The following is a 26,636-nucleotide window of genomic DNA, read 5'->3' as shown; positions in this document are numbered from 1 at the left end:
GGAAGCCCAGAGCCATTCTGTTTGTGGGGCTGTGAATGCGGTTGCAGGGAGCAGTGAAGCCCAGCAAGAGGTTTCCATCCTGGCCCCTTTGGTGGGGGAGAAATGGCTGGACGTTTGCAATGTGGGAGCTGGGCTCTGGCTGAAGTCACCAGGGTGGCCGAGTGCATGGTTGGACTTGACTATGCTGGGGAAGCCCAGAGCCATTCTGTTTGTGGGGCTGTGAATGCGGTTGCAGGGAGCAGTGAAGCCCAGCAAGAGGTTTCCATCCTGGCCCCTTTGGTGGGGGAGAAATGGCTGGACGTTTGCAATGTGGGAGCTGGGCTCTGGCTGAAGTCACCAGGGTGGCCGAGTGCATGGTTGGACTTGACTATGCTGGGGAAGCCCAGAGCCATTCTGTTTGTGGGGCTGTGAATGCGGTTGCAGGGAGCAGTGAAGCCCAGCAAGAGGTTTCCATCCTGGCCCCTTTGGTGGGGGAGAAATGGCTGGACGTTTGCAATGTGGGAGCTGGGCTCTGGCTGAAGTCACCAGGGTGGCCGAGTGCATGGTTGGACTTGACTATGCTGGGGAAGCCCAGAGCCATTCTGTTTGTGGGGCTGTGAATGCGGTTGCAGGGAGCAGTGAAGCCCAGCAAGAGGTTTCCATCCTGGCCCCTTTGGTGGGGGAGAAATGGCTGGACGTTTGCAATGTGGGAGCTGGGCTCTGGCTGAAGTCACCAGGGTGGCCGAGTGCATGGTTGGACTTGACTATGCTGGGGAAGCCCAGAGCCATTCTGTTTGTGGGGCTGTGAATGCGGTTGCAGGGAGCAGTGAAGCCCAGCAAGAGGTTTCCATCCTGGCCCCTTTGGTGGGGGAGAAATGGCTGGACGTTTGCAGTTTGGGAGCTGGGCTCTGGCTGAAGTCACCAGGGTGGCCGAGTGCATGGTTGGACTTGACTATGCTGGGGAAGCCCAGAGCCATTCTGTTTGTGGGGCTGTGAATGCGGTTGCAGGGAGCAGTGAAGCCCAGCAAGAGGTTTCCATCCTGGCCCCTTTGGTGGGGGAGAAATGGCTGGACGTTTGCAATGTGGGAGCTGGGCTCTGGCTGAAGTCACCAGGGTGGCCGAGTGCATGGTTGGACTTGACTATGCTGGGGAAGCCCAGAGCCATTCTGTTTGTGGGGCTGTGAATGCGGTTGCAGGGAGCAGTGAAGCCCAGCAAGAGGTTTCCATCCTGGCCCCTTTGGTGGGGGAGAAATGGCTGGACGTTTGCAATGTGGGAGCTGGGCTCTGGCTGAAGTCACCAGGGTGGCCGAGTGCATGGTTGGACTTGACTATGCTGGGGAAGCCCAGAGCCATTCTGTTTGTGGGGCTGTGAATGCGGTTGCAGGGAGCAGTGAAGCCCAGCAAGAGGTTTCCATCCTGGCCCCTTTGGTGGGGGAGAAATGGCTGGACGTTTGCAATGTGGGAGCTGGGCTCTGGCTGAAGTCACCAGGGTGGCCGAGTGCATGGTTGGACTTGACTATGCTGGGGAAGCCCAGAGCCATTCTGTTTGTGGGGCTGTGAATGCGGTTGCAGGGAGCAGTGAAGCCCAGCAAGAGGTTTCCATCCTGGCCCCTTTGGTGGGGGAGAAATGGCTGGACGTTTGCAATGTGGGAGCTGGGCTCTGGCTGAAGTCACCAGGGTGGCCGAGTGCATGGTTGGACTTGACTATGCTGGGGAAGCCCAGAGCCATTCTGTTTGTGGGGCTGTGAATGCGGTTGCAGGGAGCAGTGAAGCCCAGCAAGAGGTTTCCATCCTGGCCCCTTTGGTGGGGGAGAAATGGCTGGACGTTTGCAATGTGGGAGCTGGGCTCTGGCTGAAGTCACCAGGGTGGCCGAGTGCATGGTTGGACTTGACTATGCTGGGGAAGCCCAGAGCCATTCTGTTTGTGGGGCTGTGAATGCGGTTGCAGGGAGCAGTGAAGCCCAGCAAGAGGTTTCCATCCTGGCCCCTTTGGTGGGGGAGAAATGGCTGGACGTTTGCAATGTGGGAGCTGGGCTCTGGCTGAAGTCACCAGGGTGGCCGAGTGCATGGTTGGACTTGACTATGCTGGGGAAGCCCAGAGCCATTCTGTTTGTGGGGCTGTGAATGCGGTTGCAGGGAGCAGTGAAGCCCAGCAAGAGGTTTCCATCCTGGCCCCTTTGGTGGGGGAGAAATGGCTGGACGTTTGCAGTTTGGGAGCTGGGCTCTGGCTGAAGTCACCAGGGTGGCCGAGTGCATGGTTGGACTTGACTATGCTGGGGAAGCCCAGAGCCATTCTGTTTGTGGGGCTGTGAATGCGGTTGCAGGGAGCAGTGAAGCCCAGCAAGAGGTTTCCATCCTGGCCCCTTTGGTGGGGGAGAAATGGCTGGACGTTTGCAATGTGGGAGCTGGGCTCTGGCTGAAGTCACCAGGGTGGCCGAGTGCATGGTTGGACTTGACTATGCTGGGGAAGCCCAGAGCCATTCTGTTTGTGGGGCTGTGAATGCGGTTGCAGGGAGCAGTGAAGCCCAGCAAGAGGTTTCCATCCTGGCCCCTTTGGTGGGGGAGAAATGGCTGGACGTTTGCAATGTGGGAGCTGGGCTCTGGCTGAAGTCACCAGGGTGGCCGAGTGCATGGTTGGACTTGACTATGCTGGGGAAGCCCAGAGCCATTCTGTTTGTGGGGCTGTGAATGCGGTTGCAGGGAGCAGTGAAGCCCAGCAAGAGGTTTCCATCCTGGCCCCTTTGGTGGGGGAGAAATGGCTGGACGTTTGCAGTTTGGGAGCTGGGCTCTGGCTGAAGTCACCAGGGTGGCCGAGTGCATGGTTGGACTTGACTATGCTGGGGAAGCCCAGAGCCATTCTGTTTGTGGGGCTGTGAATGCGGTTGCAGGGAGCAGTGAAGCCCAGCAAGAGGTTTCCATCCTGGCCCCTTTGGTGGGGGAGAAATGGCTGGACGTTTGCAATGTGGGAGCTGGGCTCTGGCTGAAGTCACCAGGGTGGCCGAGTGCATGGTTGGACTTGACTATGCTGGGGAAGCCCAGAGCCATTCTGTTTGTGGGGCTGTGAATGCGGTTGCAGGGAGCAGTGAAGCCCAGCAAGAGGTTTCCATCCTGGCCCCTTTGGTGGGGGAGAAATGGCTGGACGTTTGCAGTTTGGGAGCTGGGCTCTGGCTGAAGTCACCAGGGTGGCCGAGTGCATGGTTGGACTTGACTATGCTGGGGAAGCCCAGAGCCATTCTGTTTGTGGGGCTGTGAATGCGGTTGCAGGGAGCAGTGAAGCCCAGCAAGAGGTTTCCATCCTGGCCCCTTTGGTGGGGGAGAAATGGCTGGACGTTTGCAATGTGGGAGCTGGGCTCTGGCTGAAGTCACCAGGGTGGCCGAGTGCATGGTTGGACTTGACTATGCTGGGGAAGCCCAGAGCCATTCTGTTTGTGGGGCTGTGAATGCGGTTGCAGGGAGCAGTGAAGCCCAGCAAGAGGTTTCCATCCTGGCCCCTTTGGTGGGGGAGAAATGGCTGGACGTTTGCAGTTTGGGAGCTGGGCTCTGGCTGAAGTCACCAGGGTGGCCGAGTGCATGGTTGGACTTGACTATGCTGGGGAAGCCCAGAGCCATTCTGTTTGTGGGGCTGTGAATGCGGTTGCAGGGAGCAGTGAAGCCCAGCAAGAGGTTTCCATCCTGGCCCCTTTGGTGGGGGAGAAATGGCTGGACGTTTGCAATGTGGGAGCTGGGCTCTGGCTGAAGTCACCAGGGTGGCCGAGTGCATGGTTGGACTTGACTATGCTGGGGAAGCCCAGAGCCATTCTGTTTGTGGGGCTGTGAATGCGGTTGCAGGGAGCAGTGAAGCCCAGCAAGAGGTTTCCATCCTGGCCCCTTTGGTGGGGGAGAAATGGCTGGACGTTTGCAATGTGGGAGCTGGGCTCTGGCTGAAGTCACCAGGGTGGCCGAGTGCATGGTTGGACTTGACTATGCTGGGGAAGCCCAGAGCCATTCTGTTTGTGGGGCTGTGAATGCGGTTGCAGGGAGCAGTGAAGCCCAGCAAGAGGTTTCCATCCTGGCCCCTTTGGTGGGGGAGAAATGGCTGGACGTTTGCAATGTGGGAGCTGGGCTCTGGCTGAAGTCACCAGGGTGGCCGAGTGCATGGTTGGACTTGACTATGCTGGGGAAGCCCAGAGCCATTCTGTTTGTGGGGCTGTGAATGCGGTTGCAGGGAGCAGTGAAGCCCAGCAAGAGGTTTCCATCCTGGCCCCTTTGGTGGGGGAGAAATGGCTGGACGTTTGCAGTTTGGGAGCTGGGCTCTGGCTGAAGTCACCAGGGTGGCCGAGTGCATGGTTGGACTTGACTATGCTGGGGAAGCCCAGAGCCATTCTGTTTGTGGGGCTGTGAATGCGGTTGCAGGGAGCAGTGAAGCCCAGCAAGAGGTTTCCATCCTGGCCCCTTTGGTGGGGGAGAAATGGCTGGACGTTTGCAATGTGGGAGCTGGGCTCTGGCTGAAGTCACCAGGGTGGCCGAGTGCATGGTTGGACTTGACTATGCTGGGGAAGCCCAGAGCCATTCTGTTTGTGGGGCTGTGAATGCGGTTGCAGGGAGCAGTGAAGCCCAGCAAGAGGTTTCCATCCTGGCCCCTTTGGTGGGGGAGAAATGGCTGGACGTTTGCAATGTGGGAGCTGGGCTCTGGCTGAAGTCACCAGGGTGGCCGAGTGCATGGTTGGACTTGACTATGCTGGGGAAGCCCAGAGCCATTCTGTTTGTGGGGCTGTGAATGCGGTTGCAGGGAGCAGTGAAGCCCAGCAAGAGGTTTCCATCCTGGCCCCTTTGGTGGGGGAGAAATGGCTGGACGTTTGCAATGTGGGAGCTGGGCTCTGGCTGAAGTCACCAGGGTGGCCGAGTGCATGGTTGGACTTGACTATGCTGGGGAAGCCCAGAGCCATTCTGTTTGTGGGGCTGTGAATGCGGTTGCAGGGAGCAGTGAAGCCCAGCAAGAGGTTTCCATCCTGGCCCCTTTGGTGGGGGAGAAATGGCTGGACGTTTGCAGTTTGGGAGCTGGGCTCTGGCTGAAGTCACCAGGGTGGCCGAGTGCATGGTTGGACTTGACTATGCTGGGGAAGCCCAGAGCCATTCTGTTTGTGGGGCTGTGAATGCGGTTGCAGGGAGCAGTGAAGCCCAGCAAGAGGTTTCCATCCTGGCCCCTTTGGTGGGGGAGAAATGGCTGGACGTTTGCAATGTGGGAGCTGGGCTCTGGCTGAAGTCACCAGGGTGGCCGAGTGCATGGTTGGACTTGACTATGCTGGGGAAGCCCAGAGCCATTCTGTTTGTGGGGCTGTGAATGCGGTTGCAGGGAGCAGTGAAGCCCAGCAAGAGGTTTCCATCCTGGCCCCTTTGGTGGGGGAGAAATGGCTGGACGTTTGCAGTTTGGGAGCTGGGCTCTGGCTGAAGTCACCAGGGTGGCCGAGTGCATGGTTGGACTTGACTATGCTGGGGAAGCCCAGAGCCATTCTGTTTGTGGGGCTGTGAATGCGGTTGCAGGGAGCAGTGAAGCCCAGCAAGAGGTTTCCATCCTGGCCCCTTTGGTGGGGGAGAAATGGCTGGACGTTTGCAGTTTGGGAGCTGGGCTCTGGCTGAAGTCACCAGGGTGGCCGAGTGCATGGTTGGACTTGACTATGCTGGGGAAGCCCAGAGCCATTCTGTTTGTGGGGCTGTGAATGCGGTTGCAGGGAGCAGTGAAGCCCAGCAAGAGGTTTCCATCCTGGCCCCTTTGGTGGGGGAGAAATGGCTGGACGTTTGCAATGTGGGAGCTGGGCTCTGGCTGAAGTCACCAGGGTGGCCGAGTGCATGGTTGGACTTGACTATGCTGGGGAAGCCCAGAGCCATTCTGTTTGTGGGGCTGTGAATGCGGTTGCAGGGAGCAGTGAAGCCCAGCAACAGGTTTCCATCCTGGCCCCTTTGTTGTGGGAGAAATGGCTGGACGTTTGCAATGTGGGAGCTGGGCTCTGGCTGAAGTCACCAGGGTGGCCGAGTGCATGGTTGGACTTGACTATGCTGGGGAAGCCCAGAGCCATTCTGTTTGTGGGGCTGTGAATGCGGTTGCAGGGAGCAGTGAAGCCCAGCAAGAGGTTTCCATCCTGGCCCCTTTGGTGGGGGAGAAATGACTGGACGTTTGCAATGTGGGAGCTGGGCTCTGGCTGAAGTCACCAGGGTGGCCGAGTGCATGGTTGGACTTGACTATGCTGGGGAAGCCCAGAGCCATTCTGTTTGTTGGGCTGCAAATGCGGTTGCAGGGAGCATTGAAGCCCAGCAAGAGGTTTCCATCCTGGCCCCTTTGGTGGGGGAGAAATCGCTGGACGTTTGCAGTTTGGGAGCTGGGCTCTGGCTGAAGTCACCAGGGTGGCCGAGTGCATGGTTGGACTTGACTATGCTGGGGAAGCCCAGAGCCATTCTGTTTGTGGTGCTGCAAATGCGGTTGCAGGGAGCATTGAAGCCCAGCAAGAGGTTTCCATCCTGGCCCCTTTGGTGGGGGAGAAATCGCTGGACGTTTGCAGTTTGGGAGCTGGGCTCTGGCTGAAGTCACCAGGGTGGCCGAGTGCATGGTTGGACTTGACTATGCTGGGGAAGCCCAGAGCCATTCTGTTTGTGGTGCTGTGAATGCGGTTGCAGGGAGCAGTGAAGCCCAGCAAGAGGTTTCCATCCTGGCCCCTTTGGTGGGGGAGAAATGGCTGGACGTTTGCAATGTGGGAGCTGGGCTCTGGCTGAAGTCACCAGGGTGGCCGAGTGCATGGTTGGACTTGACTATGCTGGGGAAGCCCAGAGCCATTCTGTTTGTGGGGCTGTGAATGCGGTTGCAGGGAGCAGTGAAACCCAGCAAGAGGTTTCCATCCTGGCCCCTTTGGTGGGGGAGAAATGGCTGGACGTTTGCAATGTGGGAGCTGGGCTCTGGCTGAAGTCACCTGGTGGCCGAGTGCATGGTTGGACTTGACTATGCTGGGGAAGCCCAGAGCCATTCTGTTTGTGGGGCTGTGAATGCGGTTGCAGGGAGCAGTGAAGCCCAGCAAGAGGTTTCCATCCTGGCCCCTTTGGTGGGGGAGAAATGGCTGGACGTTTGCAATGTGGGAGCTGGGCTCTGGCTGAAGTCACCAGGGTGGCCGAGTGCATGGTTGGACTTGACTATGCTGGGGAAGCCCAGAGCCATTCTGTTTGTGGGGCTGTGAATGCGGTTGCAGGGAGCAGTGAAGCCCAGCAAGAGGTTTCCATCCTGGCCCCTTTGGTGGGGGAGAAATGGCTGGACGTTTGCAATGTGGGAGCTGGGCTCTGGCTGAAGTCACCAGGGTGGCCGAGTGCATGGTTGGACTTGACTATGCTGGGGAAGCCCAGAGCCATTCTGTTTGTGGGGCTGTGAATGCGGTTGCAGGGAGCAGTGAAGCCCAGCAAGAGGTTTCCATCCTGGCCCCTTTGGTGGGGGAGAAATGGCTGGACGTTTGCAATGTGGGAGCTGGGCTCTGGCTGAAGTCACCAGGGTGGCCGAGTGCATGGTTGGACTTGACTATGCTGGGGAAGCCCAGAGCCATTCTGTTTGTGGGGCTGTGAATGCGGTTGCAGGGAGCAGTGAAGCCCAGCAAGAGGTTTCCATCCTGGCCCCTTTGGTGGGGGAGAAATGGCTGGACGTTTGCAATGTGGGAGCTGGGCTCTGGCTGAAGTCACCAGGGTGGCCGAGTGCATGGTTGGACTTGACTATGCTGGGGAAGCCCAGAGCCATTCTGTTTGTGGGGCTGTGAATGCGGTTGCAGGGAGCAGTGAAGCCCAGCAAGAGGTTTCCATCCTGGCCCCTTTGGTGGGGGAGAAATGGCTGGACATTTGCAGTGTGGGAGCTGGGCTCTGGCTGAAGTCACCAGGGTGGCCGAGTGCATGGTTGGACTTGACTATGCTGGGGAAGCCCAGAGCCATTCTGTTTGTGGGGCTGTGAATGCGGTTGCAGGGAGCAGTGAAGCCCAGCAAGAGGTTTCCATCCTGGCCCCTTTGGTGGGGGAGAAATGGCTGGACGTTTGCAATGTGGGAGCTGGGCTCTGGCTGAAGTCACCAGGGTGGCCGAGTGCATGGTTGGACTTGACTATGCTGGGGAAGCCCAGAGCCATTCTGTTTGTGGGGCTGTGAATGCGGTTGCAGGGAGCAGTGAAGCCCAGCAAGAGGTTTCCATCCTGGCCCCTTTGGTGGGGGAGAAATGGCTGGACGTTTGCAATGTGGGAGCTGGGCTCTGGCTGAAGTCACCAGGGTGGCCGAGTGCATGGTTGGACTTGACTATGCTGGGGAAGCCCAGAGCCATTCTGTTTGTGGGGCTGTGAATGCGGTTGCAGGGAGCAGTGAAGCCCAGCAAGAGGTTTCCATCCTGGCCCCTTTGGTGGGGGAGAAATGGCTGGACGTTTGCAATGTGGGAGCTGGGCTCTGGCTGAAGTCACCAGGGTGGCCGAGTGCATGGTTGGACTTGACTATGCTGGGGAAGCCCAGAGCCATTCTGTTTGTGGGGCTGTGAATGCGGTTGCAGGGAGCAGTGAAGCCCAGCAAGAGGTTTCCATCCTGGCCCCTTTGGTGGGGGAGAAATGGCTGGACGTTTGCAATGTGGGAGCTGGGCTCTGGCTGAAGTCACCAGGGTGGCCGAGTGCATGGTTGGACTTGACTATGCTGGGGAAGCCCAGAGCCATTCTGTTTGTGGGGCTGTGAATGCGGTTGCAGGGAGCAGTGAAGCCCAGCAAGAGGTTTCCATCCTGGCCCCTTTGGTGGGGGAGAAATGGCTGGACGTTTGCAATGTGGGAGCTGGGCTCTGGCTGAAGTCACCAGGGTGGCCGAGTGCATGGTTGGACTTGACTATGCTGGGGAAGCCCAGAGCCATTCTGTTTGTGGGGCTGTGAATGCGGTTGCAGGGAGCAGTGAAGCCCAGCAAGAGGTTTCCATCCTGGCCCCTTTGGTGGGGGAGAAATGGCTGGACGTTTGCAATGTGGGAGCTGGGCTCTGGCTGAAGTCACCAGGGTGGCCGAGTGCATGGTTGGACTTGACTATGCTGGGGAAGCCCAGAGCCATTCTGTTTGTGGGGCTGTGAATGCGGTTGCAGGGAGCAGTGAAGCCCAGCAAGAGGTTTCCATCCTGGCCCCTTTGGTGGGGGAGAAATCGCTGGACGTTTGCAGTTTGAGATCTGGGCTCTGGCTGAAGTCACCAGGGTGGCCGAGTGCATGGTTGGACTTGACTATGCTGGGGAAGCCCAGAGCCATTCTGTTTGTGGGGCTGTGAATGCGGTTGCAGGGAGCAGTGAAGCCCAGCAAGAGGTTTCCATCCTGGCCCCTTTGGTGGGGGAGAAATGACTGGACGTTTGCAGTTTAGGAGCTGGGCTCTGGCTGAAGTCACCAGGGTGGCCGAGTGCATGGTTGGACTTGACTATGCTGGGGAAGCCCAGAGCCATTCTGTTTGTGGGGCTGTGAATGCGGTTGCAGGGAGCAGTGAAGCCCAGCAAGAGGTTTCCATCCTGGCCCCTTTGGTGGGGGAGAAATGGCTGGACGTTTGCAATGTGGGAGCTGGGCTCTGGGTGAAGTCACCAGGGTGGCCGAGTGCATGGTTGGACTTGACTATGCTGGGGAAGCCCAGAGCCATTCTGTTTGTGGGGCTGTGAATGCGGTTGCAGGGAGCAGTGAAGCCCAGCAAGAGGTTTCCATCCTGGCCCCTTTGGTGGGGGAGAAATGGCTGGACGTTTGCAATGTGGGAGCTGGGCTCTGGCTGAAGTCACCAGGGTGGCCGAGTGCATGGTTGGACTTGACTATGCTGGGGAAGCCCAGAGCCATTCTGTTTGTGGGGCTGTGAATGCGGTTGCAGGGAGCAGTGAAGCCCAGCAAGAGGTTTCCATCCTGGCCCCTTTGGTGGGGGAGAAATGGCTGGACGTTTGCAATGTGGGAGCTGGGCTCTGGCTGAAGTCACCAGGGTGGCCGAGTGCATGGTTGGACTTGACTATGCTGGGGAAGCCCAGAGCCATTCTGTTTGTGGGGCTGTGAATGCGGTTGCAGGGAGCAGTGAAGCCCAGCAAGAGGTTTCCATCCTGGCCCCTTTGGTGGGGGAGAAATGGCTGGACGTTTGCAATGTGGGAGCTGGGCTCTGGCTGAAGTCACCAGGGTGGCCGAGTGCATGGTTGGACTTGACTATGCTGGGGAAGCCCAGAGCCATTCTGTTTGTGGGGCTGTGAATGCGGTTGCAGGGAGCAGTGAAGCCCAGCAAGAGGTTTCCATCCTGGCCCCTTTGGTGGGGGAGAAATGGCTGGACGTTTGCAATGTGGGAGCTGGGCTCTGGCTGAAGTCACCAGGGTGGCCGAGTGCATGGTTGGACTTGACTATGCTGGGGAAGCCCAGAGCCATTCTGTTTGTGGGGCTGTGAATGCGGTTGCAGGGAGCAGTGAAGCCCAGCAAGAGGTTTCCATCCTGGCCCCTTTGGTGGGGGAGAAATGGCTGGACGTTTGCAATGTGGGAGCTGGGCTCTGGCTGAAGTCACCAGGGTGGCCGAGTGCATGGTTGGACTTGACTATGCTGGGGAAGCCCAGAGCCATTCTGTTTGTGGGGCTGTGAATGCGGTTGCAGGGAGCAGTGAAGCCCAGCAAGAGGTTTCCATCCTGGCCCCTTTGGTGGGGGAGAAATGGCTGGACGTTTGCAATGTGGGAGCTGGGCTCTGGCTGAAGTCACCAGGGTGGCCGAGTGCATGGTTGGACTTGACTATGCTGGGGAAGCCCAGAGCCATTCTGTTTGTGGGGCTGTGAATGCGGTTGCAGGGAGCAGTGAAGCCCAGCAAGAGGTTTCCATCCTGGCCCCTTTGGTGGGGGAGAAATGGCTGGACGTTTGCAGTTTGGGAGCTGGGCTCTGGCTGAAGTCACCAGGGTGGCCGAGTGCATGGTTGGACTTGACTATGCTGGGGAAGCCCAGAGCCATTCTGTTTGTGGGGCTGTGAATGCGGTTGCAGGGAGCAGTGAAGCCCAGCAAGAGGTTTCCATCCTGGCCCCTTTGGTGGGGGAGAAATGGCTGGACGTTTGCAATGTGGGAGCTGGGCTCTGGCTGAAGTCACCAGGGTGGCCGAGTGCATGGTTGGACTTGACTATGCTGGGGAAGCCCAGAGCCATTCTGTTTGTGGGGCTGTGAATGCGGTTGCAGGGAGCAGTGAAGCCCAGCAAGAGGTTTCCATCCTGGCCCCTTTGGTGGGGGAGAAATGGCTGGACGTTTGCAATGTGGGAGCTGGGCTCTGGCTGAAGTCACCAGGGTGGCCGAGTGCATGGTTGGACTTGACTATGCTGGGGAAGCCCAGAGCCATTCTGTTTGTGGGGCTGTGAATGCGGTTGCAGGGAGCAGTGAAGCCCAGCAAGAGGTTTCCATCCTGGCCCCTTTGGTGGGGGAGAAATGGCTGGACGTTTGCAATGTGGGAGCTGGGCTCTGGCTGAAGTCACCAGGGTGGCCGAGTGCATGGTTGGACTTGACTATGCTGGGGAAGCCCAGAGCCATTCTGTTTGTGGGGCTGTGAATGCGGTTGCAGGGAGCAGTGAAGCCCAGCAAGAGGTTTCCATCCTGGCCCCTTTGGTGGGGGAGAAATGGCTGGACGTTTGCAATGTGGGAGCTGGGCTCTGGCTGAAGTCACCAGGGTGGCCGAGTGCATGGTTGGACTTGACTATGCTGGGGAAGCCCAGAGCCATTCTGTTTGTGGGGCTGTGAATGCGGTTGCAGGGAGCAGTGAAGCCCAGCAAGAGGTTTCCATCCTGGCCCCTTTGGTGGGGGAGAAATGACTGGACGTTTGCAGTTTAGGAGCTGGGCTCTGGCTGAAGTCACCAGGGTGGCCGAGTGCATGGTTGGACTTGACTATGCTGGGGAAGCCCAGAGCCATTCTGTTTGTGGGGCTGTGAATGCGGTTGCAGGGAGCAGTGAAGCCCAGCAAGAGGTTTCCATCCTGGCCCCTTTGGTGGGGGAGAAATGACTGGACGTTTGCAGTTTAGGAGCTGGGCTCTGGCTGAAGTCACCAGGGTGGCCGAGTGCATGGCTGGACTTGACTACGCTGGGGAAGCCCAGAGCCATTCTGTTTGTGGGGCTGTGAATGCGGTTGCAGGGAGCAGTGAAGCCCAGCAAGAGGTTTCCATCCTGGCCCCTTTGGTGGGGGAGAAATGGCTGGACGTTTGCAATGTGGGAGCTGGGCTCTGGCTGAAGTCACCAGGGTGGCCGAGTGCATGGTTGGACTTGACTATGCTGGGGAAGCCCAGAGCCATTCTGTTTGTGGGGCTGTGAATGCGGTTGCAGGGAGCAGTGAAGCCCAGCAAGAGGTTTCCATCCTGGCCCCTTTGGTGGGGGAGAAATGGCTGGACGTTTGCAATGTGGGAGCTGGGCTCTGGCTGAAGTCACCAGGGTGGCCGAGTGCATGGTTGGACTTGACTATGCTGGGGAAGCCCAGAGCCATTCTGTTTGTGGGGCTGTGAATGCGGTTGCAGGGAGCAGTGAAGCCCAGCAAGAGGTTTCCATCCTGGCCCCTTTGGTGGGGGAGAAATGGCTGGACGTTTGCAATGTGGGAGCTGGGCTCTGGCTGAAGTCACCAGGGTGGCCGAGTGCATGGTTGGACTTGACTATGCTGGGGAAGCCCAGAGCCATTCTGTTTGTGGGGCTGTGAATGCGGTTGCAGGGAGCAGTGAAGCCCAGCAAGAGGTTTCCATCCTGGCCCCTTTGGTGGGGGAGAAATGGCTGGACGTTTGCAGTTTGGGAGCTGGGCTCTGGCTGAAGTCACCAGGGTGGCCGAGTGCATGGTTGGACTTGACTATGCTGGGGAAGCCCAGAGCCATTCTGTTTGTGGGGCTGTGAATGCGGTTGCAGGGAGCAGTGAAGCCCAGCAAGAGGTTTCCATCCTGGCCCCTTTGGTGGGGGAGAAATGGCTGGACGTTTGCAATGTGGGAGCTGGGCTCTGGCTGAAGTCACCAGGGTGGCCGAGTGCATGGTTGGACTTGACTATGCTGGGGAAGCCCAGAGCCATTCTGTTTGTGGGGCTGTGAATGCGGTTGCAGGGAGCAGTGAAGCCCAGCAAGAGGTTTCCATCCTGGCCCCTTTGGTGGGGGAGAAATGGCTGGACGTTTGCAATGTGGGAGCTGGGCTCTGGCTGAAGTCACCAGGGTGGCCGAGTGCATGGTTGGACTTGACTATGCTGGGGAAGCCCAGAGCCATTCTGTTTGTGGGGCTGTGAATGCGGTTGCAGGGAGCAGTGAAGCCCAGCAAGAGGTTTCCATCCTGGCCCCTTTGGTGGGGGAGAAATGGCTGGACGTTTGCAATGTGGGAGCTGGGCTCTGGCTGAAGTCACCAGGGTGGCCGAGTGCATGGTTGGACTTGACTATGCTGGGGAAGCCCAGAGCCATTCTGTTTGTGGGGCTGTGAATGCGGTTGCAGGGAGCAGTGAAGCCCAGCAAGAGGTTTCCATCCTGGCCCCTTTGGTGGGGGAGAAATGGCTGGACGTTTGCAATGTGGGAGCTGGGCTCTGGCTGAAGTCACCAGGGTGGCCGAGTGCATGGTTGGACTTGACTATGCTGGGGAAGCCCAGAGCCATTCTGTTTGTGGGGCTGTGAATGCGGTTGCAGGGAGCAGTGAAGCCCAGCAAGAGGTTTCCATCCTGGCCCCTTTGGTGGGGGAGAAATGGCTGGACGTTTGCAATGTGGGAGCTGGGCTCTGGCTGAAGTCACCAGGGTGGCCGAGTGCATGGTTGGACTTGACTATGCTGGGGAAGCCCAGAGCCATTCTGTTTGTGGGGCTGTGAATGCGGTTGCAGGGAGCAGTGAAGCCCAGCAAGAGGTTTCCATCCTGGCCCCTTTGGTGGGGGAGAAATGGCTGGACGTTTGCAATGTGGGAGCTGGGCTCTGGCTGAAGTCACCAGGGTGGCCGAGTGCATGGTTGGACTTGACTATGCTGGGGAAGCCCAGAGCCATTCTGTTTGTGGGGCTGTGAATGCGGTTGCAGGGAGCAGTGAAGCCCAGCAAGAGGTTTCCATCCTGGCCCCTTTGGTGGGGGAGAAATGGCTGGACGTTTGCAATGTGGGAGCTGGGCTCTGGCTGAAGTCACCAGGGTGGCCGAGTGCATGGTTGGACTTGACTATGCTGGGGAAGCCCAGAGCCATTCTGTTTGTGGGGCTGTGAATGCGGTTGCAGGGAGCAGTGAAGCCCAGCAAGAGGTTTCCATCCTGGCCCCTTTGGTGGGGGAGAAATGGCTGGACGTTTGCAATGTGGGAGCTGGGCTCTGGCTGAAGTCACCAGGGTGGCCGAGTGCATGGTTGGACTTGACTATGCTGGGGAAGCCCAGAGCCATTCTGTTTGTGGGGCTGTGAATGCGGTTGCAGGGAGCAGTGAAGCCCAGCAAGAGGTTTCCATCCTGGCCCCTTTGGTGGGGGAGAAATGGCTGGACGTTTGCAATGTGGGAGCTGGGCTCTGGCTGAAGTCACCAGGGTGGCCGAGTGCATGGTTGGACTTGACTATGCTGGGGAAGCCCAGAGCCATTCTGTTTGTGGGGCTGTGAATGCGGTTGCAGGGAGCAGTGAAGCCCAGCAAGAGGTTTCCATCCTGGCCCCTTTGGTGGGGGAGAAATGGCTGGACGTTTGCAATGTGGGAGCTGGGCTCTGGCTGAAGTCACCAGGGTGGCCGAGTGCATGGTTGGACTTGACTATGCTGGGGAAGCCCAGAGCCATTCTGTTTGTGGGGCTGTGAATGCGGTTGCAGGGAGCAGTGAAGCCCAGCAAGAGGTTTCCATCCTGGCCCCTTTGGTGGGGGAGAAATGGCTGGACGTTTGCAATGTGGGAGCTGGGCTCTGGCTGAAGTCACCAGGGTGGCCGAGTGCATGGTTGGACTTGACTATGCTGGGGAAGCCCAGAGCCATTCTGTTTGTGGGGCTGTGAATGCGGTTGCAGGGAGCAGTGAAGCCCAGCAAGAGGTTTCCATCCTGGCCCCTTTGGTGGGGGAGAAATGGCTGGACGTTTGCAATGTGGGAGCTGGGCTCTGGCTGAAGTCACCAGGGTGGCCGAGTGCATGGTTGGACTTGACTATGCTGGGGAAGCCCAGAGCCATTCTGTTTGTGGGGCTGTGAATGCGGTTGCAGGGAGCAGTGAAGCCCAGCAAGAGGTTTCCATCCTGGCCCCTTTGGTGGGGGAGAAATGGCTGGACGTTTGCAATGTGGGAGCTGGGCTCTGGCTGAAGTCACCAGGGTGGCCGAGTGCATGGTTGGACTTGACTATGCTGGGGAAGCCCAGAGCCATTCTGTTTGTGGGGCTGTGAATGCGGTTGCAGGGAGCAGTGAAGCCCAGCAAGAGGTTTCCATCCTGGCCCCTTTGGTGGGGGAGAAATGGCTGGACGTTTGCAATGTGGGAGCTGGGCTCTGGCTGAAGTCACCAGGGTGGCCGAGTGCATGGTTGGACTTGACTATGCTGGGGAAGCCCAGAGCCATTCTGTTTGTGGGGCTGTGAATGCGGTTGCAGGGAGCAGTGAAGCCCAGCAAGAGGTTTCCATCCTGGCCCCTTTGGTGGGGGAGAAATGGCTGGACGTTTGCAATGTGGGAGCTGGGCTCTGGCTGAAGTCACCAGGGTGGCCGAGTGCATGGTTGGACTTGACTATGCTGGGGAAGCCCAGAGCCATTCTGTTTGTGGGGCTGTGAATGCGGTTGCAGGGAGCAGTGAAGCCCAGCAAGAGGTTTCCATCCTGGCCCCTTTGGTGGGGGAGAAATGGCTGGACGTTTGCAATGTGGGAGCTGGGCTCTGGCTGAAGTCACCAGGGTGGCCGAGTGCATGGTTGGACTTGACTATGCTGGGGAAGCCCAGAGCCATTCTGTTTGTGGGGCTGTGAATGCGGTTGCAGGGAGCAGTGAAGCCCAGCAAGAGGTTTCCATCCTGGCCCCTTTGGTGGGGGAGAAATGGCTGGACGTTTGCAATGTGGGAGCTGGGCTCTGGCTGAAGTCACCAGGGTGGCCGAGTGCATGGTTGGACTTGACTATGCTGGGGAAGCCCAGAGCCATTCTGTTTGTGGGGCTGTGAATGCGGTTGCAGGGAGCAGTGAAGCCCAGCAAGAGGTTTCCATCCTGGCCCCTTTGGTGGGGGAGAAATGGCTGGACGTTTGCAATGTGGGAGCTGGGCTCTGGCTGAAGTCACCAGGGTGGCCGAGTGCATGGTTGGACTTGACTATGCTGGGGAAGCCCAGAGCCATTCTGTTTGTGGGGCTGTGAATGCGGTTGCAGGGAGCAGTGAAGCCCAGCAAGAGGTTTCCATCCTGGCCCCTTTGGTGGGGGAGAAATGGCTGGACGTTTGCAATGTGGGAGCTGGGCTCTGGCTGAAGTCACCAGGGTGGCCGAGTGCATGGTTGGACTTGACTATGCTGGGGAAGCCCAGAGCCATTCTGTTTGTGGGGCTGTGAATGCGGTTGCAGGGAGCAGTGAAGCCCAGCAAGAGGTTTCCATCCTGGCCCCTTTGGTGGGGGAGAAATGACTGGACGTTTGCAGTTTAGGAGCTGGGCTCTGGCTGAAGTCACCAGGGTGGCCGAGTGCATGGCTGGACTTGACTACGCTGGGGAAGCCCAGAGCCATTCTGTTTGTGGGGCTGTGAATGCGGTTGCAGGGAGCAGTGAAGCCCAGCAAGAGGTTTCCATCCTGGCCCCTTTGGTGGGGGAGAAATGGCTGGACGTTTGCAATGTGGGAGCTGGGCTCTGGCTGAAGTCACCAGGGTGGCCGAGTGCATGGTTGGACTTGACTATGCTGGGGAAGCCCAGAGCCATTCTGTTTGTGGGGCTGTGAATGCGGTTGCAGGGAGCAGTGAAGCCCAGCAAGAGGTTTCCATCCTGGCCCCTTTGGTGGGGGAGAAATGGCTGGACGTTTGCAATGTGGGAGCTGGGCTCTGGCTGAAGTCACCAGGGTGGCCGAGTGCATGGTTGGACTTGACTATGCTGGGGAAGCCCAGAGCCATTCTGTTTGTGGGGCTGTGAATGCGGTTGCAGGGAGCAGTGAAGCCCAGCAAGAGGTTTCCATCCTGGCCCCTTTGGTGGGGGAGAAATGGCTGGACGTTTGCAATGTGGGAGCTGGGCTCTGGCTGAAGTCACCAGGGTGGCCGAGTGCATGGTTGGACTTGACTATGCTGGGGAAGCCCAGAGCCATTCTGTTTGTGGGGCTGTGAATGCGGTTGCAGGGAGCAGTGAAGCCCAGCAAGAGGTTTCCATCCTGGCCCCTTTGGTGGGGGAGAAATGGCTGGACGTTTGCAATGTGGGAGCTGGGCTCTGGCTGAAGTCACCAGGGTGGCCGAGTGCATGGTTGGACTTGACTATGCTGGGGAAGCCCAGAGCCATTCTGTTTGTGGGGCTGTGAATGCGGTTGCAGGGAGCAGTGAAGCCCAGCAAGAGGTTTCCATCCTGGCCCCTTTGGTGGGGGAGAAATGGCTGGACGTTTGCAATGTGGGAGCTGGGCTCTGGCTGAAGTCACCAGGGTGGCCGAGTGCATGGTTGGACTTGACTATGCTGGGGAAGCCCAGAGCCATTCTGTTTGTGGGGCTGTGAATGCGGTTGCAGGGAGCAGTGAAGCCCAGCAAGAGGTTTCCATCCTGGCCCCTTTGGTGGGGGAGAAATGGCTGGACGTTTGCAATGTGGGAGCTGGGCTCTGGCTGAAGTCACCAGGGTGGCCGAGTGCATGGTTGGACTTGACTATGCTGGGGAAGCCCAGAGCCATTCTGTTTGTGGGGCTGTGAATGCGGTTGCAGGGAGCAGTGAAGCCCAGCAAGAGGTTTCCATCCTGGCCCCTTTGGTGGGGGAGAAATGGCTGGACGTTTGCAATGTGGGAGCTGGGCTCTGGCTGAAGTCACCAGGGTGGCCGAGTGCATGGTTGGACTTGACTATGCTGGGGAAGCCCAGAGCCATTCTGTTTGTGGGGCTGTGAATGCGGTTGCAGGGAGCAGTGAAGCCCAGCAAGAGGTTTCCATCCTGGCCCCTTTGGTGGGGGAGAAATGGCTGGACGTTTGCAATGTGGGAGCTGGGCTCTGGCTGAAGTCACCAGGGTGGCCGAGTGCATGGTTGGACTTGACTATGCTGGGGAAGCCCAGAGCCATTCTGTTTGTGGGGCTGTGAATGCGGTTGCAGGGAGCAGTGAAGCCCAGCAAGAGGTTTCCATCCTGGCCCCTTTGGTGGGGGAGAAATGGCTGGACGTTTGCAATGTGGGAGCTGGGCTCTGGCTGAAGTCACCAGGGTGGCCGAGTGCATGGTTGGACTTGACTATGCTGGGGAAGCCCAGAGCCATTCTGTTTGTGGGGCTGTGAATGCGGTTGCAGGGAGCAGTGAAGCCCAGCAAGAGGTTTCCATCCTGGCCCCTTTGGTGGGGGAGAAATGGCTGGACGTTTGCAATGTGGGAGCTGGGCTCTGGCTGAAGTCACCAGGGTGGCCGAGTGCATGGTTGGACTTGACTATGCTGGGGAAGCCCAGAGCCATTCTGTTTGTGGGGCTGTGAATGCGGTTGCAGGGAGCAGTGAAGCCCAGCAAGAGGTTTCCATCCTGGCCCCTTTGGTGGGGGAGAAATGGCTGGACGTTTGCAATGTGGGAGCTGGGCTCTGGCTGAAGTCACCAGGGTGGCCGAGTGCATGGTTGGACTTGACTATGCTGGGGAAGCCCAGAGCCATTCTGTTTGTGGGGCTGTGAATGCGGTTGCAGGGAGCAGTGAAGCCCAGCAAGAGGTTTCCATCCTGGCCCCTTTGGTGGGGGAGAAATGGCTGGACGTTTGCAATGTGGGAGCTGGGCTCTGGCTGAAGTCACCAGGGTGGCCGAGTGCATGGTTGGACTTGACTATGCTGGGGAAGCCCAGAGCCATTCTGTTTGTGGGGCTGTGAATGCGGTTGCAGGGAGCAGTGAAGCCCAGCAAGAGGTTTCCATCCTGGCCCCTTTGGTGGGGGAGAAATGACTGGACGTTTGCAGTTTGAGATCTGGGCTCTGGCTGAAGTCACCAGGGTGGCCGAGTGCATGGTTGGACTTGACTATGCTGGGGAAGCCCAGAGCCATTCTGTTTGTGGGGCTGTGAATGCGGTTGCAGGGAGCAGTGAAGCCCAGCAAGAGGTTTCCATCCTGGCCCCTTTGGTGGGGGAGAAATGGCTGGACGTTTGCAGTTTGAGATCTGGGCTCTGGCTGAAGTCACCAGGGTGGCCGAGTGCATGGTTGGACTTGACTATGCTGGGGAAGCCCAGAGCCATTCTGTTTGTGGGGCTGTGAATGCGGTTGCAGGGAGCAGTGAAGCCCAGCAAGAGGTTTCCATCCTGGCCCCTTTGGTGGGGGAGAAATGGCTGGACGTTTGCAATGTGGGAGCTGGGCTCTGGCTGAAGTCACCAGGGTGGCCGAGTGCATGGTTGGACTTGACTATGCTGGGGAAGCCCAGAGCCATTCTGTTTGTGGGGCTGTGAATGCGGTTGCAGGGAGCAGTGAAGCCCAGCAAGAGGTTTCCATCCTGGCCCCTTTGGTGGGGGAGAAATGGCTGGACGTTTGCAATGTGGGAGCTGGGCTCTGGCTGAAGTCACCAGGGTGGCCGAGTGCATGGTTGGACTTGACTATGCTGGGGAAGCCCAGAGCCATTCTGTTTGTGGGGCTGTGAATGCGGTTGCAGGGAGCAGTGAAGCCCAGCAAGAGGTTTCCATCCTATCCCGTTTTTTGTGGGAGAAATGGCTGGACGTTTGCAATGTGGGAGCTGGGCTCTGGCTGAAGTCACCAGGGTGGCCGAGTGCATGGTTGGACTTGACTATGCTGGGGAAGCCCAGAGCCATTCTGTTTGTGGGGCTGTGAATGCGGTTGCAGGGAGCAGTGAAGCCCAGCAAGAGGTTTCCATCCTGGCCCCTTTGGTGGGGGAGAAATGGCTGGACGTTTGCAATGTGGGAGCTGGGCTCTGGCTGAAGTCACCAGGGTGGCCGAGTGCATGGTTGGACTTGACTATGCTGGGGGAGCCCAGAGCCATTCTGTTTGTGGGGCTGTGAATGCGGTTGCAGGGAGCAGTGAAGCCCAGCAAGAGGTTTCCATCCTGGCCCCTTTGGTGGGGGAGAAATGGCTGGACGTTTGCAATGTGGGAGCTGGGCTCTGGCTGAAGTCACCAGGGTGGCCGAGTGCATGGTTGGACTTGACTATGCTGGGGAAGCCCAGAGCCATTCTGTTTGTGGGGCTGTGAATGCGGTTGCAGGGAGCAGTGAAGCCCAGCAAGAGGTTTCCATCCTGGCCCCTTTGGTGGGGGAGAAATGACTGGACGTTTGCAGTGTGGGAGCTGGGCTCTGGCTGAAGTCACCAGGGTGGCCGAGTGCATGGTTGGACTTGACTATGCTGGGGAAGCCCAGAGCCATTCTGTTTGTGGGGCTGTGAATGCGGTTGCAGGGAGCAGTGAAGCCCAGCAAGAGGTTTCCATCCTGGCCCCTTTGGTGGGGGAGAAATGGCTGGACGTTTGCAATGTGGGAGCTGGGCTCTGGCTGAAGTCACCAGGGTGGCCGAGTGCATGGTTGGACTTGACTATGCTGGGGAAGCCCAGAGCCATTCTGTTTGTGGGGCTGTGAATGCGGTTGCAGGGAGCAGTGAAGCCCAGCAAGAGGTTTCCATCCTGGCCCCTTTGGTGGGGGAGAAATGGCTGGACGTTTGCAATGTGGGAGCTGGGCTCTGGCTGAAGTCACCAGGGTGGCCGAGTGCATGGTTGGACTTGACTATGCTGGGGAAGCCCAGAGCCATTCTGTTTGTGGGGCTGTGAATGCGGTTGCAGGGAGCAGTGAAGCCCAGCAAGAGGTTTCCATCCTGGCCCCTTTGGTGGGGGAGAAATGGCTGGACGTTTGCAATGTGGGAGCTGGGCTCTGGCTGAAGTCACCAGGGTGGCCGAGTGCATGGTTGGACTTGACTATGCTGGGGAAGCCCAGAGCCATTCTGTTTGTGGGGCTGTGAATGCGGTTGCAGGGAGCAGTGAAGCCCAGCAAGAGGTTTCCATCCTGGCCCCTTTGGTGGGGGAGAAATGGCTGGACGTTTGCAATGTGGGAGCTGGGCTCTGGCTGAAGTCACCAGGGTGGCCGAGTGCATGGTTGGACTTGACTATGCTGGGGAAGCCCAGAGCCATTCTGTTTGTGGGGCTGTGAATGCGGTTGCAGGGAGCAGTGAAGCCCAGCAAGAGGTTTCCATCCTGGCCCCTTTGGTGGGGGAGAAATGGCTGGACGTTTGCAATGTGGGAGCTGGGCTCTGGCTGAAGTCACCAGGGTGGCCGAGTGCATGGTTGGACTTGACTATGCTGGGGAAGCCCAGAGCCATTCTGTTTGTGGGGCTGTGAATGCGGTTGCAGGGAGCAGTGAAGCCCAGCAAGAGGTTTCCATCCTGGCCCCTTTGGTGGGGGAGAAATGGCTGGACGTTTGCAATGTGGGAGCTGGGCTCTGGCTGAAGTCACCAGGGTGGCCGAGTGCATGGTTGGACTTGACTATGCTGGGGAAGCCCAGAGCCATTCTGTTTGTGGGGCTGTGAATGCGGTTGCAGGGAGCAGTGAAGCCCAGCAAGAGGTTTCCATCCTGGCCCCTTTGGTGGGGGAGAAATGGCTGGACGTTTGCAATGTGGGAGCTGGGCTCTGGCTGAAGTCACCAGGGTGGCCGAGTGCATGGTTGGACTTGACTATGCTGGGGAAGCCCAGAGCCATTCTGTTTGTGGGGCTGTGAATGCGGTTGCAGGGAGCAGTGAAGCCCAGCAAGAGGTTTCCATCCTGGCCCCTTTGGTGGGGGAGAAATGGCTGGACGTTTGCAGTTTGGGAGCTGGGCTCTGGCTGAAGTCACCAGGGTGGCCGAGTGCATGGTTGGACTTGACTATGCTGGGGAAGCCCAGAGCCATTCTGTTTGTGGGGCTGTGAATGCGGTTGCAGGGAGCAGTGAAGCCCAGCAAGAGGTTTCCATCCTGGCCCCTTTGGTGGGGGAGAAATGGCTGGACGTTTGCAATGTGGGAGCTGGGCTCTGGCTGAAGTCACCAGGGTGGCCGAGTGCATGGTTGGACTTGACTATGCTGGGGAAGCCCAGAGCCATTCTGTTTGTGGGGCTGTGAATGCGGTTGCAGGGAGCAGTGAAGCCCAGCAAGAGGTTTCCATCCTGGCCCCTTTGGTGGGGGAGAAATGGCTGGACGTTTGCAATGTGGGAGCTGGGCTCTGGCTGAAGTCACCAGGGTGGCCGAGTGCATGGTTGGACTTGACTATGCTGGGGAAGCCCAGAGCCATTCTGTTTGTGGGGCTGTGAATGCGGTTGCAGGGAGCAGTGAAGCCCAGCAAGAGGTTTCCATCCTGGCCCCTTTGGTGGGGGAGAAATGGCTGGACGTTTGCAATGTGGGAGCTGGGCTCTGGCTGAAGTCACCAGGGTGGCCGAGTGCATGGTTGGACTTGACTATGCTGGGGAAGCCCAGAGCCATTCTGTTTGTGGGGCTGTGAATGCGGTTGCAGGGAGCAGTGAAGCCCAGCAAGAGGTTTCCATCCTGGCCCCTTTGGTGGGGGAGAAATGGCTGGACGTTTGCAATGTGGGAGCTGGGCTCTGGCTGAAGTCACCAGGGTGGCCGAGTGCATGGTTGGACTTGACTATGCTGGGGAAGCCCAGAGCCATTCTGTTTGTGGGGCTGTGAATGCGGTTGCAGGGAGCAGTGAAGCCCAGCAAGAGGTTTCCATCCTGGCCCCTTTGGTGGGGGAGAAATGGCTGGACGTTTGCAATGTGGGAGCTGGGCTCTGGCTGAAGTCACCAGGGTGGCCGAGTGCATGGTTGGACTTGACTATGCTGGGGAAGCCCAGAGCCATTCTGTTTGTGGGGCTGTGAATGCGGTTGCAGGGAGCAGTGAAGCCCAGCAAGAGGTTTCCATCCTGGCCCCTTTGGTGGGGGAGAAATGGCTGGACGTTTGCAATGTGGGAGCTGGGCTCTGGCTGAAGTCACCAGGGTGGCCGAGTGCATGGTTGGACTTGACTATGCTGGGGAAGCCCAGAGCCATTCTGTTTGTGGGGCTGTGAATGCGGTTGCAGGGAGCAGTGAAGCCCAGCAAGAGGTTTCCATCCTGGCCCCTTTGGTGGGGGAGAAATGGCTGGACGTTTGCAGTTTGGGAGCTGGGCTCTGGCTGAAGTCACCAGGGTGGCCGAGTGCATGGTTGGACTTGACTATGCTGGGGAAGCCCAGAGCCATTCTGTTTGTGGGGCTGTGAATGCGGTTGCAGGGAGCAGTGAAGCCCAGCAAGAGGTTTCCATCCTGGCCCCTTTGGTGGGGGAGAAATGGCTGGACGTTTGCAATGTGGGAGCTGGGCTCTGGCTGAAGTCACCAGGGTGGCCGAGTGCATGGTTGGACTTGACTATGCTGGGGAAGCCCAGAGCCATTCTGTTTGTGGGGCTGTGAATGCGGTTGCAGGGAGCAGTGAAGCCCAGCAAGAGGTTTCCATCCTGGCCCCTTTGGTGGGGGAGAAATGGCTGGACGTTTGCAATGTGGGAGCTGGGCTCTGGCTGAAGTCACCAGGGTGGCCGAGTGCATGGTTGGACTTGACTATGCTGGGGAAGCCCAGAGCCATTCTGTTTGTGGGGCTGTGAATGCGGTTGCAGGGAGCAGTGAAGCCCAGCAAGAGGTTTCCATCCTGGCCCCTTTGGTGGGGGAGAAATGGCTGGACGTTTGCAATGTGGGAGCTGGGCTCTGGCTGAAGTCACCAGGGTGGCCGAGTGCATGGTTGGACTTGACTATGCTGGGGAAGCCCAGAGCCATTCTGTTTGTGGGGCTGTGAATGCGGTTGCAGGGAGCAGTGAAGCCCAGCAAGAGGTTTCCATCCTGGCCCCTTTGGTGGGGGAGAAATGGCTGGACGTTTGCAGTTTGGGAGCTGGGCTCTGGCTGAAGTCACCAGGGTGGCCGAGTGCATGGTTGGACTTGACTATGCTGGGGAAGCCCAGAGCCATTCTGTTTGTGGGGCTGTGAATGCGGTTGCAGGGAGCAGTGAAGCCCAGCAAGAGGTTTCCATCCTGGCCCCTTTGGTGGGGGAGAAATGGCTGGACGTTTGCAATGTGGGAGCTGGGCTCTGGCTGAAGTCACCAGGGTGGCCGAGTGCATGGTTGGACTTGACTATGCTGGGGAAGCCCAGAGCCATTCTGTTTGTGGGGCTGTGAATGCGGTTGCAGGGAGCAGTGAAGCCCAGCAAGAGGTTTCCATCCTGGCCCCTTTGGTGGGGGAGAAATGGCTGGACGTTTGCAATGTGGGAGCTGGGCTCTGGCTGAAGTCACCAGGGTGGCCGAGTGCATGGTTGGACTTGACTATGCTGGGGAAGCCCAGAGCCATTCTGTTTGTGGGGCTGTGAATGCGGTTGCAGGGAGCAGTGAAGCCCAGCAAGAGGTTTCCATCCTGGCCCCTTTGGTGGGGGAGAAATGGCTGGACGTTTGCAATGTGGGAGCTGGGCTCTGGCTGAAGTCACCAGGGTGGCCGAGTGCATGGTTGGACTTGACTATGCTGGGGAAGCCCAGAGCCATTCTGTTTGTGGGGCTGTGAATGCGGTTGCAGGGAGCAGTGAAGCCCAGCAAGAGGTTTCCATCCTGGCCCCTTTGGTGGGGGAGAAATGGCTGGACGTTTGCAGTTTGGGAGCTGGGCTCTGGCTGAAGTCACCAGGGTGGCCGAGTGCATGGTTGGACTTGACTATGCTGGGGAAGCCCAGAGCCATTCTGTTTGTGGGGCTGTGAATGCGGTTGCAGGGAGCAGTGAAGCCCAGCAAGAGGTTTCCATCCTGGCCCCTTTGGTGGGGGAGAAATGGCTGGACGTTTGCAATGTGGGAGCTGGGCTCTGGCTGAAGTCACCAGGGTGGCCGAGTGCATGGTTGGACTTGACTATGCTGGGGAAGCCCAGAGCCATTCTGTTTGTGGGGCTGTGAATGCGGTTGCAGGGAGCAGTGAAGCCCAGCAAGAGGTTTCCATCCTGGCCCCTTTGGTGGGGGAGAAATGGCTGGACGTTTGCAATGTGGGAGCTGGGCTCTGGCTGAAGTCACCAGGGTGGCCGAGTGCATGGTTGGACTTGACTATGCTGGGGAAGCCCAGAGCCATTCTGTTTGTGGGGCTGTGAATGCGGTTGCAGGGAGCAGTGAAGCCCAGCAAGAGGTTTCCATCCTGGCCCCTTTGGTGGGGGAGAAATGGCTGGACGTTTGCAATGTGGGAGCTGGGCTCTGGCTGAAGTCACCAGGGTGGCCGAGTGCATGGTTGGACTTGACTATGCTGGGGAAGCCCAGAGCCATTCTGTTTGTGGGGCTGTGAATGCGGTTGCAGGGAGCAGTGAAGCCCAGCAAGAGGTTTCCATCCTGGCCCCTTTGGTGGGGGAGAAATGGCTGGACGTTTGCAATGTGGGAGCTGGGCTCTGGCTGAAGTCACCAGGGTGGCCGAGTGCATGGTTGGACTTGACTATGCTGGGGAAGCCCAGAGCCATTCTGTTTGTGGGGCTGTGAATGCGGTTGCAGGGAGCAGTGAAGCCCAGCAAGAGGTTTCCATCCTGGCCCCTTTGGTGGGGGAGAAATGGCTGGACGTTTGCAATGTGGGAGCTGGGCTCTGGCTGAAGTCACCAGGGTGGCCGAGTGCATGGTTGGACTTGACTATGCTGGGGAAGCCCAGAGCCATTCTGTTTGTGGGGCTGTGAATGCGGTTGCAGGGAGCAGTGAAGCCCAGCAAGAGGTTTCCATCCTGGCCCCTTTGGTGGGGGAGAAATGGCTGGACGTTTGCAATGTGGGAGCTGGGCTCTGGCTGAAGTCACCAGGGTGGCCGAGTGCATGGTTGGACTTGACTATGCTGGGGAAGCCCAGAGCCATTCTGTTTGTGGGGCTGTGAATGCGGTTGCAGGGAGCAGTGAAGCCCAGCAAGAGGTTTCCATCCTGGCCCCTTTGGTGGGGGAGAAATGGCTGGACGTTTGCAATGTGGGAGCTGGGCTCTGGCTGAAGTCACCAGGGTGGCCGAGTGCATGGTTGGACTTGACTATGCTGGGGAAGCCCAGAGCCATTCTGTTTGTGGGGCTGTGAATGCGGTTGCAGGGAGCAGTGAAGCCCAGCAAGAGGTTTCCATCCTGGCCCCTTTGGTGGGGGAGAAATGGCTGGACGTTTGCAGTTTGGGAGCTGGGCTCTGGCTGAAGTCACCAGGGTGGCCGAGTGCATGGTTGGACTTGACTATGCTGGGGAAGCCCAGAGCCATTCTGTTTGTGGGGCTGTGAATGCGGTTGCAGGGAGCAGTGAAGCCCAGCAAGAGGTTTCCATCCTGGCCCCTTTGGTGGGGGAGAAATGGCTGGACGTTTGCAATGTGGGAGCTGGGCTCTGGCTGAAGTCACCAGGGTGGCCGAGTGCATGGTTGGACTTGACTATGCTGGGGAAGCCCAGAGCCATTCTGTTTGTGGGGCTGTGAATGCGGTTGCAGGGAGCAGTGAAGCCCAGCAAGAGGTTTCCATCCTGGCCCCTTTGGTGGGGGAGAAATGGCTGGACGTTTGCAATGTGGGAGCTGGGCTCTGGCTGAAGTCACCAGGGTGGCCGAGTGCATGGTTGGACTTGACTATGCTGGGGAAGCCCAGAGCCATTCTGTTTGTGGGGCTGTGAATGCGGTTGCAGGGAGCAGTGAAGCCCAGCAAGAGGTTTCCATCCTGGCCCCTTTGGTGGGGGAGAAATGGCTGGACGTTTGCAATGTGGGAGC

The sequence above is a fragment of the Nipponia nippon genome, unplaced genomic scaffold (genome assembly GCF_047370975.1).
Source record: "Nipponia nippon isolate SJK-2023a ecotype South Korea unplaced genomic scaffold, ASM4737097v1 scaffold_30, whole genome shotgun sequence".
In the NCBI taxonomy this organism is placed as follows: Eukaryota; Metazoa; Chordata; class Aves; order Pelecaniformes; family Threskiornithidae; genus Nipponia; species Nipponia nippon.
Note: the sequence above shows the minus strand (reverse complement) of the source record.